The sequence below is a fragment of the Marmota marmota genome, unplaced genomic scaffold (genome assembly GCF_001458135.2).
Source record: "Marmota marmota marmota unplaced genomic scaffold, marMar, whole genome shotgun sequence".
Lineage (NCBI taxonomy): Eukaryota > Metazoa > Chordata > Mammalia > Rodentia > Sciuridae > Marmota > Marmota marmota.
The window spans coordinates 6,394,761-6,407,883 of NW_025999925.1; the positions used below are offsets into that span (position 1 = coordinate 6,394,761).

A 13,123-nucleotide genomic window follows, 5' to 3' on the forward strand; every position below is an offset into this window, starting at 1 on the left:
TGCTAACATTGTTCTATATCTGTTCCACTGATCTACAGCATACACATTTTTTTCTGAACCGCTTAAAAATGAGTAGCAAATGTTGAATACTCATCCCTAAATACTTTAGCATTCATATTCTAAAAATAAGGACATTTTCCTCTATAAACACAAAAAAATTAATATAACTGGGAAAAGTGACAATAATACCCTTATAGCCAATGCCTAATCTATACTCCTAATCCATTTCCATATCTCATTCCATTTTTTATAGTCATTTTTTTTTTCTTAAACCATGACTCATGCATTGTACTTGGTTGGTTTCTAGACAAGAATAGTCTTTCCTCCCTGATCTATCCTCCCTACTTTTCTCAATATTAACTATTTGAATATACTAGGCCAGTTATCTTACAGGATATCCAACAACCTAGATCTGTATATTTTCTCCTGAGGTCACTTAAACTTGTTCTGTATCATCTGTTTCATAGAAACAAGTTAACTCCAAAGGCCAGTTCAGATTCAGCTTAAACAAGTTTACAGAGAATCCAAAATCGTGATGCCATACACTTCCTACTACATCACTGGGAGGAACATTCCTGGGTCTGCACCTCAGAACCAGAATAATTTTATGCATAGATGTGTGTGCATGTGTGTGTGCGTGTGTGTGTGTTTCTATATACTCACATACACATCATATGTGTGTTAGTTCCAAACCGGAAGAGTCAGAATTAGTGGGGAATGAGTGAAGGCTGGTCTGGGCAGGCCCCTGCATGTTTGAAGATTCCCTCCTGGTGGATTCTGAGAGATGCCATCCTGGAAGCTGAAGAGGAATTTTCAGAAATGTGTGCTGTATTTCCTTGAAATGGACCTATGTTTTATTAAAAAAAAAAAATCTGTAGACCTAGGGAGGGAGATAACAACCTAAAAGAGATGTGGCCCCTCTCTGGAGAGTTTTACTTGAGCCAAGAGAATGCTGATTACAAGAGAGAAAAGCTTTCATGTAACAGAGTTACAATTTAACAGTAGTCTAGAGACCACAGCCCTTCCTCCAACTCCAGAGCCTCCTTTCAAAAGGACAACCTGGCTTCCATGGACACTGCTCTCTGCCCACTACCCCTGCCCTTCAGCCCATCCAGAGGGGCAGTGGGCACCAGGAAGTACCACATTGGCTTTTGCATGAAACTATGTGAGTGGGGAGAACACAATGCTTTCAGTGTCATAAACGGACCCAAGACCAAATATCAGCTCTGGGTCTTTTCAGGCTGTTTACATCAAACCTCTGCAGGTCTCAGTTTCCTTACCTCCAAAATAAGGCAAGTAGCACCTTGCTCACAAGCCACAAGGAGCAAAGGTGAGTATGTGTGTGTAGAATCCCCAGCATACCTTCTAATTCACAGGGCCCAACTTATGTCACTAACTGATCATTATGTGTGCTTAGTTTATTATTAGCACAATATTTGTGGTGCAGTAAGCACTAAAAACTACCAGCACTGGGGTGGAGTTTCTGGTCCTGTTTGTGAGCAGCGGTCCCTTTTTCCTGACATCCCTGTGAGGTTGCAGTGTCCCTGATGCTCTTTGAACTTCATGATGCTGCCCAAGGAGTTCAACAAGAAAGATGCCAGAGAGTTGACCAAGAAAAACAAAGACCCAGTGGACAAAGCTGTGGACAGAGCCAAAAAGAAGATGTCAAAGTTCAGGACAAGCTGACTAACCTAGTCTTATTTGACAAAACTACTGATGACAAACTCTGTAAGGAAGTTCCCAACCATGCACTCAGAGACTGAAGAGTCATTCCCTGGTCTGAGCAGCCCTTCAGATGCTTCTCAGCAAAGGATTTATCAAACTGCTTTCAAAGCACAAAGCTTATCAAATGGGTTTCAAAGCACAGGGCTTCAGTAATTTACACTAGAAATACCAAGGGCGCCAGTTACTGGTGAAGATCAACTAACTGTATACTTGGAAAAACAAACCTTCATTAAAATTTTTAAAAAGCTCCAATTATTAATAAATTTACTACATTGAGCCATGAGGCCCAAATAATCAGTGTATCTCTAAGCATGTTGTATTTTGTAGCCAGCTCACTGGAATCTTCTTGGCCAATATCTGTTTTTATTATTACCATCTTTCTCAGATGCATGAGTTATACAAGTTAAATGCTAGGCAAGAAGGCCTCCATCCCAGGGTCTTCTACAAGGATAAGAAGATTAGGTAAGCAGAATGTGTGTGTTTTTGCTTCTGAAATTTGGAAAGACTCTCTAGGGCACTGCTTTTTAGAGTGTGATCCCTGAACCACACCCCCCCATCCACTAGAGGAGGACACAGGGACAGCTGTTGAAGAAGCCTAAGTCCCTGGTCCCCATCCGCTGACGCTAGAGTCCTGGAGGTGGTAACGGAAACTGTGTCTCTAACAATCTCTCAGCAGATTCTTCCACAGTGAGGTGAAAGCAGTCCAAAGCAGGTAGAAGAAAAGAGGTCAGGGGGAGTGTGGCCCAGCTCCATCAAGACACAGCCAGTGGTCAGCCTGCCTGTCCTCTGCACAGCTGAGGAAGGGTGAATCTGTAGGGAGGGCAGCTGTTCCTCAGCTAATCCTCAGATGGCATGAATGAGCTTCCCAAATATTCAGGACCTTCTCTTCAGAGCACAAACAACCTCAGAACCAACGGGCAGCACTGGTACAAAATGCATGGTGCCTTGCACAACATTTTCTTTTATCCTTTTTTAAAATCACCTACCAGAGGAAGTTTTGTGAACTCTCACTCTGGCCACTTCATAAAACACTGGCTACAGAAATGAAAACATCTTGATGCTATGCTGTTGAACAGGAGGATGCAAGTGCACTAATATTTATTATTCTTTGAGTGACAGACAGTCTAAACATCTTCAGCTCCTCCTGCTTTTGTCATTACCCTTTCCTGAGCCTCCATGACAAGCCCCTCTCCTCCATCCCACCTCTGACTCTGCTGGAAAGTCACTGAAACTGTGGTTCTCAACGGGGGCACTTTTGCCAATGGGGACATTTACCAATGTCCGGAGGCAGTGGGGTTGTTACAACTTTGAGTGGGTGTGCTAAACATCCAGTGTTTTGGACAGCCACCATAATGAACAATGATCTGGCCCCAAAAGTCAGTAGTATGGATGTGAAGAAACCCTGCTTCCTCAGAGAGCAGTTTTTAAACACGCAGGTGCAACTTAAAATAAATGTCTATAATCTTAACATTTTAAAAACGTCTCTTCTAATGAGCATGCTGTGTTCTATGATCTGGATAGACATTCACAATATCTACTAAGCTAAATACATTTTTAGTTGTCTTTTGAAAAATAAAAATAAGTTTTAAGGTACATACTAGTGTGAATGTCCCAGACACAATGACAGAACTGTGGAGCCCAACTTGCCATTGACCCAGGAACAGTGCTATGGATCCTTCCTCTCCAGGGGTCACATGTTAAAGTTAGCTTCTGTTTTCAATAATAACTATTCTGAAAATAGCAAAATGGAGCTCCCCACTTATAAGTACAAGGAGTTCTTGTGCTGTTAACTTGCTTTATCTGGACTTGCCTATGCAAACTTGGCCATATCACCTTTATTTTGTTCAAATTCCCCTCCTCCAGAGGTGGGTGGGCCACTCAGTACATGCTCTGGTGGACACCTCAGTCACTCCAAATGTAGGAAATTCATGAAGTAGACCTAGGAGATTCTCAGGCATTCTGACTCTTACCTGACACAGTTCAGCTTCCTGTTCAGGATGCTTCCCTCTCCCCTTGAACTGGTTGGTGATTTCAGTTGTTGGGTGGCCCCCTTCCCCAAAAGCACCTGAATGATCTCTTTTTTTCTTGGCATGGAGACACCCAGTGAGCCCTCCTCACCTCCTGCTCAGTCAAGCCTGTTCTTTAATTTACCAGTCCTGGTCTGTACCAGATTCCTTTCTGGATGCCATATTCCAACTCTTCCTGTGTCTAACGGGTCTGCTTCCTGAGCACTCAGTTCTAGAGGGGTCCTTTTCCCACCATTGCCTTAGGGCAGCTGCATCCAGAGATAACAGGTCTTCTCATCCTATTTTCTAAATGACCAATTCTTTAAGACTTCTGAAGTTCTACTTACATATTTTATATTTACCTGCTATTGCTACAACTGCCCTCATCTAAAAGTGTCCAGAATGAGTCTGTCTTCATATGTCTGTCCTTCTGGGTCTGCCAGACAGGAAGGATTATACAGATGAACTTCAAGGCAGAGACTAAGGCCTGATTTAGCCAGGGCACTATGCCTGACTATACACACTGTGGGTCAGAAGCTTTTTTTTTTGGTTTGTTTTAATGAAATTGAAACTTGAATTTCAAGAGTTGCCTTTTAATGTCACTGCTTTACATAATTTTAAATAGAAAGCATCTTTCAAGTTTACAATGAATTCTGTGATATCAGGCAAAGGCCTTAAAGTAAGCTTAGTCTTTTCAGGATAAATAAAAAAGTACAGACTTTTAATGGCAAAAAGTCATAAGGGTGGAAAACAGAGAGTTTAAAAAAAAAAATCCAGAGCTATAACTTCCTTCTTGAACTCCCTGTTATTGTAGGGGGAAGCTTCAAACACTCTCCATTCAAATGACTCAACTCTGAGAATTATTAGTCCTTAGGGAATGGGCTTCTGGCTCGTCTCCACAGACAGCTGGGTACCTCTCTGCCTTCTAGAACACTGACGAACATTCATTCTCACAGCAACTGCAGGTTTGTAGACCCTTCTATACAGAGGCAGAAAGAATCACTGCTTGTTCACAACATACAGTGCCATCAGCCAGGTTCCCTTCCAGCAGCTTAACAAACCCCAAACATGAGCAATGGGGAGGATTATGTCACCTGTTATTTCTGAGTCTCTCATACAACCTCTCAGAACACCAGAAAACCCAATGATCAACTAGAATAAGAGCCCTGTCTGGACTGGAAACTTTGGGGAAAGCTCTGTGAAAGATGGTATTTGAAGTAATGGTATCATTGCTTCAAATATTCCCTATCCTTCCTTGGAAGAAGACTTTATTTCTCAACCCCATTGACAGCACTGACCATGGAACCTGCTTTAGCTCATCCAAATTGAGCAGCAACCCATGAACTCTCATTTTCCTTTGCCATAACATCTGAAAAATCCCAGAGTCCCCTTCATCAGTCATGTCCCTGACAACATGAAGCAGAGGCACAGCTACTCCACATGGACATGCAGTGTGGGCAAAACCCCAAACTTCTGCTGTTGCCAAATAGGTCACAGCAAGTGCCACCTCTTCTGAGGACAGGAGTCCCTGGCTGAGTCAGAACACCTGCTCCTGCTTCCTCCTCTCTTTGGTGTCAGGTTCAATTCAATGTCACCATCCTCTGAAAGATTTTTTTTTTTTAATTATTAAAGGTCACTTGGTGAGACATAGTCAAGTGTGGCCTACAGTCTCAGAAGCACACACTGTATGATTCAACTAGGTAAGCTGCTTTAATAAAAACTTTGTTCTTAACGTGTTTGAAGTTAACTAAGAAAGGAAAAAAAATTCCCTTTTGGGTAAGTGAGGACATCAGAAGTGTTTCCCAGAGTTCAGTTTGAAGATCCTTTCCCACATTAGGCGTGTCCAACGTCTCTTACTAAATGAGTCACAACTTGCTCAGAGTGACTGCTTCTCCTCCTTCCACTCGTGGTTCTCCTGAGAGCTATATTTGAAGAGGCTTGGGCCACCTCCTAGCCCTGCAGTTAGGGATGTACTAGGAAGTTGTCTTCCAGCAACTACAAGACCAGTGCTCTGGGCTTTGTCTAAAGTGAAGCTTGCCCAGCAGGAAGCTTGGAAGACACCTCATGGACCAGTTGGTACAGGTGTTTGGCACAGAACCAAAATGCAGGTGTCTCGGAGACCTGTCTCCAACATGCATCAGACCAGATCCTTCCAACTAACAGAGGCAAGAGGGCTGGAGTGAGAACGTCAACAAGCAGAGCAGGGCAGGAAGCCATCAAGGAGAGCAGTGGAGATGACTGAGGCCCTGGACCTTGGACTGTGGAGCTAGGAAGCCCAGTAGGCCAATATCTCCCAGTAAGTGGGAGGGAGTGGAAAGCTGAGTCACCAGCTAGAACTAGTGAGTTGGGACCACACTTTGCATTTTTCCATGCCACCTCCACCATCAAGTCAGAATATTCCTTCTGGAAATATGGTCATTTCAGAGATGAAGGACAAGAATGTGACATGAGGGTGAAAACTAGTGGCTTCCATGAGAAGTCATTCATTAACTCATGAGGCCCAGTGCTGTGAACAGGTTTTAATTTAGGTACTGCTCCCTTCTGAAACAAGTCCTTTAAAACGAAAACAAAACCCCCAACAATATGGTATCATTTTATAAATCCAAAATTTTAAGAGACAAGAATGTTAATCTAGAAACACACATAGGTAATAAAAAAATAGCAAAATTATTTTTCTTTCTTTGTACATTCACTAGTCCCAACATCTGACCCATCAGTGATACTGACAGAAGAAAGCAGGAATGGTTGATGTCCAAGCTGGCCTGCTAACCCCAGTCCCAGGTGGCTATTAAGGCAGTGACAGGTATGGAGAGAAGTACAGCAGAAACTTCCTTCTACAGAGGCTGAGGGGACCATCTAGCTGCCTGACTCCCAAAGTGCGGGACCCACACCTGCCAGCTGAAATACCCTCCCAGCAATTTCCTGGAGGACAAAGGCAGAAGCAGTTTGGAACAGCAGCAGCCTCACTCAGAATCCCATTAAAACAACACTGCAAGCACATCACAAAGCCACAAGCTTTGAGTTTACTTGCAAAAGTTTTCAGCAGAGTGATGAGTTTCCAATTACCCACCCAAGGACAGTATCCACGGACCAGTCTAACAATAAGACAACTCATATCCTTAAACACCAAGAGCCTAATTTGGGATTTACTCTGGCACCAAGACAATGCTAATAGTTACTTGCTTTTTTCTTTTTAAACCTGAGGTCACTTCTGTTTCTAACCAGTATTGCTAAGCTGCAGTAGAATGTAACAAGTTTGGAGGATGATTTAAAAGCAAAGAACTTAAATCTAACATAGGTGATACAGCACTCAAATGCTCACTGATTAATTCACTCACATGACTGCTGGCTTTTTACAACCAAAGACAGATGCAGCCTAACGTCTGAACTGCCTTGTCTTGTGGGTCACCCTCTGAGAGCCAAGGAGCTGAGAAGGATCTGAAAATGGCCTAAGCCTTATGTATTGAATACAAGTGCAATAAAGACCGTAATGTACAAGGTGAAAATTCACAACAAGGTTCTGTATGATTTTATGTATTGAAAACCTTCCCTCTCAAGAGCCCCATTTCTCTCACAGATTTAAGATCCATAAAATATTGTGTCATTAGGAATACACACACTTGTGATGCTACTTTAAAAAAAGTTTTTTGAGGGGCTGGGGTTGTGGCTCAATGGTAGAGTGCTCGCCTAGCATGCTTGAGGCACTGGGTTCGATCCTCAGTACCACATAAAAATAAAATAAAGATATTGTATCCACCTAAAAACTAATAAATAAATATTTTTTAAAAGTTTTTTGAGGGGCTGGGGATGTGGCTCAAGCGGTAGCGCGCTTGCCTGGCATGCGTGCGGCCCAGGTTCGATCCTCAGCACCACATACAAACAAAGATGTTGTGTCTGTTGAAAAATAAATATTGAAATATAAATATAAATAAATATTAAAAAAAAAAAGTTTTTTGAAAAAAAAAAAAACTAACCCAGCAATGTAGATCCATAAGCTGTATCCACACCCAGTTTACCCAACATTGTACATCTTGATGATTCATAGCTAGAGATCAAGCTATGCAGCAGTTTTTAATTTTCCCCTAATGAGAATGCCAAATCCAAAACCGTAGACAGGTTTAAACTTTCTTCATTTATTAACTTGAGGAATTCCCAAGATATTTAGGATTCAAATTCTGTTTTAAAAACATATGGGCTGAATGGCAGCTTCCACAGGGATGCACACCAGTTCAACATATGGCTACAACAGCTTCAGGTATTTGGAAACCCAGAGCAATCCTGTAACTCAAGCAAAATCCTTGGCCTGCAGTACTGAGCTGGCCTAATGACTCAGGAATGCACAATGGGAGTAGGAGCCCAGTGAGCTTTCCTCCTGGCCACCTAGATGAAATCACTGCAGGCTCAGAGTTCAAGAGGGTCAAAGAAAATCCATTTTTGAGAATTCTGAATCCCTGTACTTTTTCATAGGATCTGATAAGCTCTTTCTGGGAAAAATGACTTCTTATTATAGCTTCAACAATAGTGAGGTATAGTAAGGGAAGAGAAAGTTCAATTGGGTGTCTCAGAAGAAGAGGGCAGGTGCCAGAAGACCAGACCATTTAAACACAAAAGCAAAAGTGTTTGAAAGGCTTGGGCAGAAGAGGCTTTAGGTTCACTCCTGTAGGAAGAGATACTTCGAGGCCTGTAAGAACTGTAAGAGCTGATGAACAAGGCAGGCAAAGAGGAAGATTGGCCCTGTTCGCTCACACATTCAGTGCTATGGATGCAGTGAGGGTCCAGCAGGCTCCTGCCATTTCTATCACTTCCCAGCACAAGTCAGCCTGAAGCAGATGACTCCCTGAGAACCCACATGGCCTTCAATGAAAGAAAGCTGGGAAGCAAGAGAGCCCGGGGAATCAATGGGGGAAAAAACAGACTGCATTTTAGTTAGGTCATAAAAAGGAGCATATCCCTGGATGCTAATACATGTTTCCTCATGGTGGGTAGAACTAAGACTTCATTTCAGCAAACCATTCCCCACAGCTCTGGTCACCATAGTATCCACATGTAGTAGCAAAATTCCTCTTCCCTGTATCCCAAAGCCAAGTTCTCCCACAAGTGGAGTGACTGAAAATTCTGGGTCCCTGCATAAAATGGAAGCCAGACAATGTCTTTGAGGAGGATCTGTCAGGCTTATAGAATGGTACACAGGACAAAACCTCCTACTCCACCCTTCCAGGACAAGGAGCTGACCCAGAAAGGCTGCATGGCAGAATGATTCAGTCAGAAGCTAGATTGTCTGGATTTGAATACAGCTCCTGCCAGTATGACCTTGGGCATGGTCGTGCCCTTATTCCTCAGTTCCCATGTAAGTAAAATGGGTATTGACAAAACCTACACAGAGGGATGTTGTAGCATGCTGAGGACAATGCTTATACAAGCCGAGCCTCCCAGCCTGCCACCCAGCACAAACAGCCACTTCTGAGTTCATGTTTCAGCTATTCCTTCTGCCATTTAGATCTTCCTGTTCTAGGATCCACCTGACTTGTGAATAATTAAACTCACCTTCAAACAATAATTTTCCCCATGTAAAAGGAGTCATGGAGCAGTAAGGCCCTATTTCAATGCGATAAAACAGGCTCTATCATTTACTAGCTCTGCCTTTATGGCAATGGACTTCACTCGAGGCATTTCCTTATCTCTAGGAAAACAGGAGTGAAGAAAGTATCTAGCTCACGAGGATTATGAAACTGTGCATATAAAGTCAAGGATTATTCCAAGTACCAATACATGGTAGGAACCATTATGACTATCATCATATTGGTTAAGATTTACTTTTCTGTTTGTCTCCATAAGGCCACAAAAATCATCTTCTATTATCATCATATCTCTATAAACTGAAGTTTGTCTAATAACAAAGTACAGGGGTATGGGGAGGGGGGCCCATTAGGCAGGAAGTCAGGAAAACACAAGTCTTGGCCTAGGTTCTTGGCTAACAGGCATGTGACCAGGCACAGCTCCCTTAATTACTCTGCCTTCAATAGCTCAGGTACAAAGTAAAGGTGATGGATCTGAAGATCACCTCTGTCACTTTCAGCTCAAAAGCCACTCATTTCAAGCCCATGATCACCTCTTATCACCTTCTCCCATGAACCCAGGCTCATGGTTCCTTCTACACCTGATGCTCTGGAGAGGGAGACCTCAGACTGGAAGGGAGAAGGGAACCCTGTAGGTTATAAGGAATGTCAAGTACAAAGGCTTGGGAGTAGCAGAACCAAAGGCCATATCTGACCATAAAGTTTGGTATACAAGGAAAGTGGAATGCTTGGTCACTGCACAAGGAGTTGTCCAAAGGCCTTGGCCAAAAGACATGGGCTCGACTGGCCACCCCCTCCACTTACCTTTATGTGTGTGTGTGGAGGGACCCAACTCTAATTCCCATTCTTGGGAATATAGTAGAGCACTCCCTGCTCCAGGCTTTGAGTTAACAGTTAAAATTGAGGTCCCTCTGCCATTACCTTCAGAGATAGACCCTACAATTAAAGGACCCTTCCTTAGCTCTAAAAAATCCAAAGTCATAAAAGGGCCCTTTCTTCCTTGTATACTTTGCTTCCTGTTCCAGACAAGTAAAATGCTAGGGATCATGAAGAACGTGTCAGTGATATGCCATAGGACAGGGTAGAATACACAGGTTTAACCCTTTTCAAAACATATTTATATTTTGGTCTCATATATGTCAAGAGAAGCACCCACTGATTTAAAAATCCATATTAATATGAATTCTCCAGCTGAGAAGCTAGCAATATGGGAGGTTTCTATTCAAGTGCTTTAGTTTCAGGTAAGAGTCAAGTTATCCTTTTTATTTCAAAACAAATTTTAAGAAACTGCCCAATAAAACTAATGTTTGCTACTGATTCTCTGTTCCTTGGTGAATTATCAAAGTCAAGCAGTACAATTCTCTCATCAGTTATAAATGGCCCCAGAAGACAGATTTACACCTACCGATGGGCACATATTTCTGAAATCTATTTTTATTAATGAGCCAATAAATTGTCATTTTGTTATAATCAACCAAATGGTTCAAATAATTTTTAAGAATGCAATGCTCCACCCCAATAAGCCTGGTGATGAAGCTGCTGAGATGACATGAAACTGATTTTCAATTTTACTTGGCATTATCCATGAGATCATGGATAGATTCAAATTTCTTTTCTTTTAAAAATTTTGGCCACAATGCTGTCAAAGGCAATATTAATCTGATTATGATGATAACTGCAGACAGCAAAGATCAGGGGTAAGAGGTTCTGGTAAGACAAATTATTTGCCAGTCAGCCATACACATCCTCAACTGGCAGGTGGTCTGTGAGAGTAAAGCTCAACAAACAGGACGCTCACGAACACATTCTGCTCCACTCCTCCTAACTTCCTGACCTTTGCTCCAATCTGCCTTTAGTGAAGGCCACTCATAAAAACAAGAGCTAACCTATATTAGACCTTTGTGATGTGGACAGGAATAAAAATGCAGACCTTGGAGGGGTGGGTTCATGGGGGACAGTAACCTGGTAAATGTAGTGTGTGCACATGTTGGCCCCCACTCCACCTCAAGAAACCAAGGGCCCAACTCCTAACAGAGGGCAGAGATGGTGGATTTCTGAGGTAAGTGATAAAACTGCATCAATTCTGCAAAAATAGATGTGTTGTTTTGTTTCTTTTTAAATCAGGGCTCATAATGTTTGATTTATCCTCTCTTTTTATCTCACTAAACTTCAAGCTTTCTTGAAAATCAGGCTCATTAAATATCTACTAGAAAACACTTAAAAAAGGAGTGAGCATTCCTAAATTGGAGAACTCACATTAACATGCCTTTCTCAACCCTTTTTGTCATTGTGAGCATCTACAGCTGACTCTGACTGGACCATACCCTGAAGTTCTCAGAGGCAGGCAAGGCCTGGTGCCAGAACAAACCAGCTTGCCAACTTGTTCACACTGTGACTGTCCAGGCTGTACTGAAGGATGAGTAGGCAATGTGGTGAAGTTGTGGGGGGAGACACAAGGAGACTCATCCTGGTCCTAGAAACTGTTGTAAAACTTGGAATTATGAAATGCACAAATATAATAGAAACCAAGACACTGAGAAATGGAACCAGGTCACCAAGAACTCAAGTGTGCCCACTGTGGGGAAAGGTGGTACCAAGAGGTGAGAATCCTGAGAAAACCATGATAAGGCTTTATCGGGAACATAATTGGGAAGTCAACAGAGAGTAGCAATTGGGGAAAAAGCTAGAAATTTCCTGCTTCTGTTGGATAATGCTGGATAGCTGCATAAACACTTCTTACAAAAATCTGAAAGGGAGGGAGTATGGGGGCAGGAAAGATGGTGGAATGAGATGGACATCATTACCATAGGTACATGTATGACTGCACATGTGGTGCAATGCTACATCGTGTAAAACCAGAGAGATGAAAAGTTGTGCTGCAATTGTGTACAATGAATCAAATGCATTCTGCTGTCATATATACCTAATTTAAATAAATTAATTAATTAAAAAAAAAGAAATTGAAAGGGCCGGGCCATGCTGACACTGCTTATGTTCTGAGCAAAACAAATTATTGATCTCTGTGTGTGTGTGTGTGTGTGTGTGTGTGTGTGTGTGTGGTAGAAATGGAGGCTGAAAAGATGAATGATATTTAATCCAGGCATACTTGCTAGGTATTTAGCATGAAGGATTTTAAAAGGAAGAATTAAAAGTAACTGTAGGTTCCCATACCCCTTCTGACCCATTCAAAATCACTTTTTAGTTCATAGATTTACTTGGTGTATTCATTATAATGAATTTCAAGGAACTCAGATGACTTTCAAATGAGTCTAGCTTTCTGATTCAAATCCTACCAAGAAAGAAATTCCCAGAATGCATCAGGTTAGGTGGTTTTAAGAGACTAACATGCACCATTTGACATGGCATCTACATGGTGTTTTAGGAGGCTGGGGGTGATACATGGCAGGTCTGCTGCAGAGGGCAGTACTCTCAGTCCTGGGGTGCTGGTGCAAATGCAGCTCATAATCATTCAAAGAAATGGTATGGACTTGATAAAACAGGTACACACTATATTTGGCTCAGGAAAAAATAAATGACCCCACCAGGGAAAGAGTTTGTGAGCATAAAATATGATCCCCAAAAGGAATTTCCAACCCCTTCTGCAATCTGTCCCTTCCAACTAAATTTCTCAGCTCTTGATCATGTGAGACCTTTTCAGGAGGAAGGAGGGGACTCCAATGAATGTGTATGAGAAAATGACAAGTTTTTCATCTTATATAAGACATTTAATATCCATAGGCACCTTAATTTCCTCATCAGAAATAAACTTTAAGTGGCCTTTTGATCATTTCCTAGAAAACACAAGGCCAAGTCTGG

At 42.1% G+C, this 13,123-nt stretch overlaps 1 protein-coding gene and 1 pseudogene across 3 annotated transcripts in view; one reads left to right on the forward strand and one right to left on the reverse strand.

Annotated features, from left to right (window-relative positions):
• Window positions 1-13,123, reverse strand: part of Lhfpl2 (LHFPL tetraspan subfamily member 2) — a 137,863-nt gene that overhangs the window by 24,593 nt on the left and 100,147 nt on the right. The window lies entirely within an intron of this gene.
• Window positions 728-2,065, forward strand: LOC125615817 (annotated as a pseudogene).